Raw genomic sequence first — 8,697 nt, forward strand, 5'->3', positions numbered from 1 at the left:
TGTCTCCCATTCGTTAACGTAATGTAATATATGTGCGTTACCTGCATGTGTGCACCACACTGTCCCCAATAGGCCAAAACGTGAACAGCCCAAATTTTTAATGTCATTTGATGTTTTTGTATGTAAAAGTATTATCTGTAGAATGTGTGATTTGCTAATTTATTTGGATGTCTAAAACTGATTTAATGAATTAAAATAATTTCCTTGGGGAAATATGGCTAAATTAATACTTTTTAAGGGTTCACTCATATTGCTAGAGGAACAAGTGGTGGAAAACTAATTCCCGTATGGCATCGCATGACCTTTTAGCCCCCCACCCATTTCCTTCACTACCACCCATAGCAATGTGAACCTGAGGGAACAGCGACATCGGAATGTCCCGGTTGAAATTCCTCAGGGTCGCTGTTTGACCCGACTGGTCACTTAATGTCAGCGTAGGCAGTGATGAACAAGTGGACCATGTGGTCACCACAGACCAATAATTAAAATCCACACTGTGGCCTTTCTCTATGTGGCGTTTGCATGTTCTCCTCATGCTTGCATGTGTTGAGAAAAACCCAAGTTGAAACTCTACCCTGACTACAACCTGGGTTAATAAAGTTTAAGTTTGGCTTTAACCCCTAACTCTTATTTGAATTTGAAACCCTAACCTTAGTTTGAACCTACATCCAGAACAATAAAGCTTAGAAATAATTGTGGCTAAGTTGTAGAACGGTACAGTCAATTGACCTCGTTGAAGCTCCACCGGAATGCGATGTGAACACGCTCCCGAATCCAATGTTCGCTTTCCTCACATTTCCTTGGACAATGTAATTGAGCGACCTTTGCAAGTCTTTCTCGCTCACGTTACAGCTCATTTGCCTCCGCTCTGAAACCCAATCAGAAGCCATTAGGAATTACTGGTCACGCTGGAGGGCCTGGCAGGGTTCGCACACGGCAGAACGACAGAACTTGACACACAGTCAGTGGCAAAAAAAGTCATGGAAATATGCAAAATGTGAGCAGAGCGAATTCTGCACCGCTTTGATGACTCAGATGCAAACGTAACAAACTCCATGTGTTCAAATACACAGTGACTATTAATATTGACCGCTATAAGTTCTAAACGGGCCACAAATGTATGCCACACGTCCCGCGCTCTCATCTTTCAAAGTCAAAAGGGCTCAAAATAAAAGCATTTGCGCACACGAGTGTTTTTCTCTGAAGCCATCCTAATGGAATCAACTAATTAGCGGGTCGCATTAAAAGAGTCGCAAACGAAATTTGAATTAAGGCGGAAGAGCAAGATATTGATATAGTAATGATCTATTTCTATTCCCTTGCTCAGATTTTATACACCTGTGGCCTACATCGAACAGCCTCCCTCTCCTACTTGTTGATGTTCCCCTAATTCAAAAATGACTGGTTGAGTTCCACACAGCAGCATTGTCCAGTCGCCTGTCATTTTCCAAGCAGAGTCCTTAAGCTCTCCTCTCCCACTAACCCTTTATTAGTGTGTCACATTAGAAAAGACGTCAAAGTTCATTTGATATTCTATCAGTTTATTAGGACAGCGCACATCTGCACGGGCCTTAACCAAGGAAGCAGCTGGCCTAAGTTGTGCAAGAGACTCCGCCGCAACGACCACATGAGGCTCTCCTATAGCTTGTTTGGCACAGGCCCTCACCAGCAGGCCTGCCGCTGCGCCATCCGACAAGGTCTTCATGTGGATTGGGAGCCGCAGTGGGTTAAAGCAGGACTTTATTTTTTTTCTCAATGCAGGTGCACCTGTTTGTTCCAGTAAATGTCTGGGACGAAAGTGGGGCTAGCACAGTTGGTGAAATGCTGTGACAAAGACCGTGTAAAAAAATGAATAGTTTTACTTCTTCTTTGGTTTACTTTTTTTTTTAATTTTTACAAGTTTTACTATTATTAAAACGCACGACAAATCGAGAGTGTACTTGCTTCAAGCTTTATTTTAGTCATTCTCAGATGAAGTTCACTATAAAACCAACTCGTAAATCAAAAAAAAGAATTCCACATTGTATTAGCTTCAAACCTCCACTGCTCGATGCGGCAGCACACTTCAAAGCTTCCATTGAGATACAACTGTGGTCATGTAACGAATTAGTCGCATCTCTAGGGACTGCTAAAATTTCATCTAATAAAATTCTGCTCGCTGACAACCAGCAAAACACTAAAGTTAAGCGAATGGAAGTTAGCATAGATGCTAGCAAACACAACAGCCACACAAACACACACTTTGAGTTTAAGTTTACTGTAAAACTAACATAAAATAAAAGAGAATAAAACATTCTATATTCAGACACCCTAACGTTCAACCAAAATTTACAATATCATCTAAGATGTCAACGATCTTGAAGCTAACATAACGCAAAAGACCAGGAAATTAGCATGGCATTACGGCACTTATAAACCTTCAAATTGCTTTTTTAACACACTCGGGGCATCACGAATCCAAAATGTACCACTCGTAAGCATTTGAGCTATTCTCTGTGCTATGTGGAAACAATGAAAACATTTTTAAAAGTCCTTACTTGTTTGGAGACCTCAGGTGACACTGAGGTGCGCAATCCTAAATTTGAATTTGCCTGTCAGTAAAAATCACCCAAAAAAATGATTGCTTTGCCTATTTCAGCGAAACTGTGGAAATTGAGTCTGATTTTTCCCTCCACCACGTTGGTGTTCGCTTGATATCGGATAGCGAATCCCATCATAATTAGAAAATATCTCCTTTGGATCTTCCGCACCGGCAGCATCGGAAAGTCATGTCAAAACAACGAGCACTAATAATTGTTATAATAACACAGTCACTTTGAAAAAATGTACGAGTGATCACTTTCACCATGTATTTTGTCTCCGAGCAGCCGCATTAGCATAGCCAGCCCTTTTCCAGGGCCAAACCATCACATAACTTACATACAGCATGTGACCGAATGTTAGCCAGCTGCCACGGCAACCCCAAACAAAAGCCACGTCCCCGCCGGCCGGCAGGGGGGGGCGGCAAATGAGGACTGATAATGCCTCACGCCACCCACAACAGGGCTGCAAGGGGAGCGATGAGAAAGGCGAGAAGAGCGGCACCGATGCGGGGGTCCAGTTCCTTTCCAGGCTGGGCTGGAGGAACCTGTGAAAGGGAAGAAAGGAGGTTCTCATGGCCCATTGTGCTTTTAAGCAGCAACCTCCAGACCTGTCCCCCTCCTGACTCAGGAATGCGGCTGTTTGTTTGGGAACCTCCGCTGCCGTCTTTCGCCTCCAAATTGACACTTCACACATGTCAAAAGTCCACTTGAAGGTGAAACTTGGCCTTGTTCTGAGAGGTACGAGAAGCGGCATAGGGGATACTCAGAGGAAATGTAAACAAGTGGCTGATCCATAGTCAGCACCGCCAACGCAATAACAATAGAAATCTTTGTCCTAGTTTCAAAGTATAGAACTTGAAACCCAACATTAATTTTGAAACTCTAACCCTGGCTTGAAACCCTAATTTGAAACCATAACTGGAAACCTTTGGCATATGCTAGAAATCCCAATGTGAAAATTTTGGTTTCAAAACCCCAATTCCAACTCTGAACCTGATTTTGAAATCCCAACCCAAAGTTGACCCTACTTTTGAAACCTAGCACATACTTGAACCCCCAATTTGAAACCCTACACTTGGCTTCAAGCCCTCATATCAACCCCCAACTCTTGTTTAAACCCCTAACCTAGTAAACGTCACAAAGTGCTAAAAACCGGTTCATATTTTGAAATAAAAATTCTTTGCCACGAGTTTGTTTGGCGGGTGTTTTCATTGGCATCAACCCGTCATATGAAAGTCACTGCGGTTTAAAAGAAAAGTTGAATAGTGCATTAATGTTAGGATCACCTTACCAGGCATCGGGATATGTTCTATCAATTAGTGGGCTTGGGCAGTAAGCACAGGAAAGATGAATATGTTGCTAAATCTGAAAATCATGGTTTCTACATATGGACCTCTATATGGTCCTTCCAAAGAAAACGTCTACCCTTACATTTTTATGTGTTATTGAGCCCAATCGTAATAAAATGAAATCCACAAATACATACATGAAGGCATCACTGCTAAGCGCTATTAGGTCTGTCGGCTCCATTTTTAACTCTTTGACAGTTGGCTGGCTCGCAACTTGCATTTCAATCTCTCATCCCTTGGCCCCTTCGGCCCTCCGGGCGTAAAACTGACGGGGCCACGCGCCGCTCGCGTCACGTCGCCACCGTCATCCTCGCGGCCCTTTGGCGGACTTTTTCCGACTGCAGTCGGAGCAGCTGTCAGATGGCGGCGGTCGGCGGGGGCGTAATGGACCAGAACACTCCCTCCACCCCAAAGTCCGACCGCCGGATGCATCTGTGGTCGTCGAGGTCCGTGGCGGCGCGGGTGAGTCGGACTTCCTGGGTGTGCATCAGGAGTCCACCCCCTAGACGACGTCTGGGATGATTTCACATTCATCTTTCTGGGTTTTCGGCTTTGAAACATTGACTAAGCGACTCTGCAGCTAAACAAACTAATTTATGACTCACACTAATTCCATTGTTGGGTCACATCCCTTCTTTCCGCCTTCCCGAAATATACTACTTGAAGATCCCAAACAGATCTTTGGGTCTTCCTGAAGAATAAATTAGCAGCTGGAGGCAGGCTTGGACTGATGAATGTCTATCGCCATGGCAACTTCTCTCATCTCCAGTGCTGTTGGTTTTTTACAAGGGTGTGGCTAAGGTATAAATCTCGCGGATTGGACACAAATTGTACGTGCCGACAAGCCGCGAGCTGTAATGGTTCAAGGAAACCCGACGAGAAGCCATTTATCATAAAAGTCTTTCAACTAGGTTTTGTTTTGCCACGTGTTGGGTTCTATCAAACCTTCAAGAGGGGTACGAGTAAGGAAGAACTTATTTCATGCTGGTGACAATCCAGATGAAAGTAAGGAAATGATTCACTTTGTGTTTCAAGGCAGGGTTAGGCTCTGTTTCGTTCTGGGTCGGGACTTTACTATATGGCAGATTCATTTATGTGTGTTTGGGTGTGTCCATAGCACCTGCCAGAAACTGTCACTGTTTCCAATATGGAGTACCAGCTCCAAACCTGTCTGACTGAAGGCCTTCCTAACTGTGGCGGGGCATTCAGAGAAACAGTCGAGCCCAGAAGGACGAACATGTTGGCCTTAAGCAAAGACATGTGTTTCCAAAGGGACATCAGCCGGCTTGCTTCTTTGCACTGTGTAACTCAATCTACCCACGGAGGGTAGCGGCGACGGCCGGGTGGGCGGCGTGGGGGGTCTGATATACGGAAAGAGGGGTTAAGTACGTTGATCAAAGGGATCTCGGAACTTCTCCGGAGTGTCAGTGTGACCCTCTAACATCCAACATCCTTTCCGAGTGATTGAGGATGAGGGCGATGGGGGAGGGTTGACGGCGAGGACACGTCGCTAGGCAATGCGGTCTACGGGGATCCGGGAGTTTTTAAATGTTAACCCTAAGCCTGGCCTCAAATATGAGGGTGAGGGGTAACAGTAGCAAGAAAAGAACGTTTAAGCATCTTGTTGGTTTCCTGGTGGTGCAAGTCTCCTTTTAGAACCCCGACCTTTCTCGTTTCTTGCAAACAAAACACAGGGCGAAAAATAACCTCAAGGAGAAGCCTGAGGAGCTCATGTGTGGGCTCTGCGCAACGACGAAACCTCACTTCCTGTCTCTCACCTACACACACACACTCGTGCACGGGGAGGTAGACATTTTCGGTGGAAATATGTCAGTTCCTGGTGTCAGACCCGTCCCGTCGTCTTCAGACTGCTGATGCTGACCTCGCTGGGGATTTGAGGCCTGAGGGCGTCTCCTGCGTAAAAATTAACCTCACTCATATTTTACAAGCACCACTTAGTGGGCCAGGCCAACATAAACAGGTGTGCACGCCAACTCCCCCAGGCTATGTCTTGTCTGCTTCCAAATATAAATACCTATAGCTTCTGAAAAGAAGTTATTCACAACAGATAAAGAATAGAAGATAATGTAGGGTGGTTTCAGAAAAGGAACATTACAATGAAAACAGCAGGAGCCCTGAAATTGATCCCTGGGGAACTCCATCGGACAGTGGGGAAGAGTAGGAATTAGAACAACCAATTTTTTTTGTCAGGGTATTATGAGTGACATCCAGTAGGTGTCATCGTCAGAAGCACATTATTTATGCCGTACGGTTGCAGATGTTTCGTCAGGTAGCCTTCCGAGTACTCGACCCTCGAGGGGCGTTCTCAACGATGCCCCCGCTCGGCCTTGTGGTCTATGATGTCACACGGGGCCCTGGCTGCCTTTGAGTGGCCATGTGTTCCTCACCACTAATACCAAACAGATGATGAGAACTCTGCAAACCATAGAGCAGTCAAAACAACGTGAAGGGAACACGCAAAACGCAGCTCATCGTCTTAATTGCACCAGGCTGCGTGTCGCACCACCTTCTTTTGACAATTAGGACAAAGTGCTCCTAAATCCCGTTTGTCCACGTGTTGTTTTGAGGCCAGTGGTGACTTTATGATTTCCTATCACCTCCACATCCTGGAATAGCACTTAAAAGGTTTGACCCAGAATCATCAATCATCCAGCAGACTATTAAAAAGGAGTTTCCTGGACCTGAGGACACAGACAGGGCTGTAATTGAAGAGCGGCTTCTGGAAGACTTTCTCACTTGGGATCTGGCTAATCTCAGGAGTCAGCTCGCGAGACCTCGGACTTGTTTGATTTCCATCCCTTTCTCGTGGATCGTTTTCAAAGTAAAAATAAAATGTCTTATGAAAGACAATATTTGCTATTTTAGTGACCGTGACTACACCAAGGTTCTGATTAAGTACGAAGAACATTATAGCAGACTGAGTGAGAAAAATAAAGATTTCCAGTCGTGTGTGTGAGAGAACAATTCCGTAATGGGTGTGAAAACCTTTCTGTAGACCAGTCAAGTGACGTGATGACCGATGATAGGTTGATGTCAATCGTCCCACACTGCCTGTACGATCGATCTGCAGATGGTCATCTCTGCCACGATCCAGATGCCGATTTCTCCTTCCAAACCAAAATCGAGTTGAACTGAGCTGTACCGCGTGAATGAAATGTGGCTGGCTTGTACGTCAGTGACTATATGAACCATTTAACTGCGCAGTGAAGTATCCCAGTTGGATTTACTGCCTGATCCCTTACGAGCGAGCGGACCCGACGGTTATTGTCTTACGCCTGTTTTCGGCATGCGATGACTTCAAGGATTTTGCGGCTGTCGTTGGTTCGACTTGACTGCCATGTTGTGACGTGACTGTTCGGTGAACTGTGACACGAGGGATCGTGTGATGGATTTGCATATTTTGCATAAAGTCGCCGCTTGGCCTCGTGTTGACAGTCACGTCACCGCGTCCTTCCAACTGGACTCACTCCCGATACGCCACATCGGCGTAAATGAGCTTGACATGCAAACAATTGACGCCTAAGCAGCGGTTTGAGTCTTCATTCGGAAAACATTCGATACTTCGAACATGAAGGGAACAGATTCAGTTAGCGTTAATGATGTCGTCAAGAGATGGCGCACTGCCTCTCTTGCTGGCACACAGCGTAAAGATTATCTTCCATGTAATGGAAGTCCCAAAATGTCAAGAAACAAATAGATTTGTTTTTCTTTTTTTACGCCATCCATGGCACAGTGTGGCGGGTCTTATGTAGTTCCGCTCCCGAGGGCTTCAGACAAGCTAACAAAACCCGTCTTACTTCTGCTCTACTGGCTGCCCACAATACCGTTCACATGCAGCTGACGGCTGAAGTGGCGAGGCAACGTGCTGTTCCACAAGCATTTTGTGGAAAATTCAACAAGATCGTGCAAATAAGGAGACGAAGGCGATTGAAATTCAGCCGCTTATAAAAAACATCTACTGTTTAATATTTTATTGGCTTTGCCGTAATAACTGCATGACATAAATTGACATATTTTGTTTACATACCTAGCCAATCAAGATGATTCTTGTTCTGAATTTCTGTGTTCCCATTTTTCTGGTTTTATGTTATATTTCATTTTAATTTTTATTTAATACATTTAATTTTCTTTTTAATGTTCTTTTTATTTTATTTTTACTTTATTTTTATTTTATTTTTAACTATAATCACATAAAAACTTATCTTGCTAATCTGTTTTTTCACCTTGCTGCAATGGAAGAATTCATTTCCGACTCTGCCTTGGTGGAGGTCGTGACTTCCTGAGTGATTCTTTATAGTCGTTTTGAACAGAACTTTAGCATTAGCATGCATCGCACACGGTTAATTCTGCAGCTGAATCCGCTTTCTCTGCCAACTCCTCTCAATTAGCTCCTTCTCCCGCTCCATAACGAGCCCTTTCACACTTTTCCGGTATACACATGCACATCCTTGTTTCCGTCGAGCCGTCTCGTCCAATTCAAGAACTTTTTGGGGTCCTGTGTGTCTGAAAAGAAAAGGGACACTGAGCTGCTTTCTTCTTCGCTTTCAAAGCTCATTTGCATGACACTCTTCAGCACTCTCCAATGGAACAAGTGGAATCGGGCACTTTCCAAATATCATCTATGGATCATTCCCTGCGTCTACGCACCAGGCTGTATAATCGGGTTCTCAAAGAAAGTAGTGCTTTATTCCCATCCTTGTTGTGTTTTGATTTGACAAAATGCACTGTGAACCAACTGAAATTCT

Source organism: Syngnathus floridae, chromosome 6 (assembly GCF_059516105.1).
Source record: "Syngnathus floridae isolate MCC-2025c chromosome 6, RoL_Sflo_1.0, whole genome shotgun sequence".
Lineage (NCBI taxonomy): Eukaryota > Metazoa > Chordata > Actinopteri > Syngnathiformes > Syngnathidae > Syngnathus > Syngnathus floridae.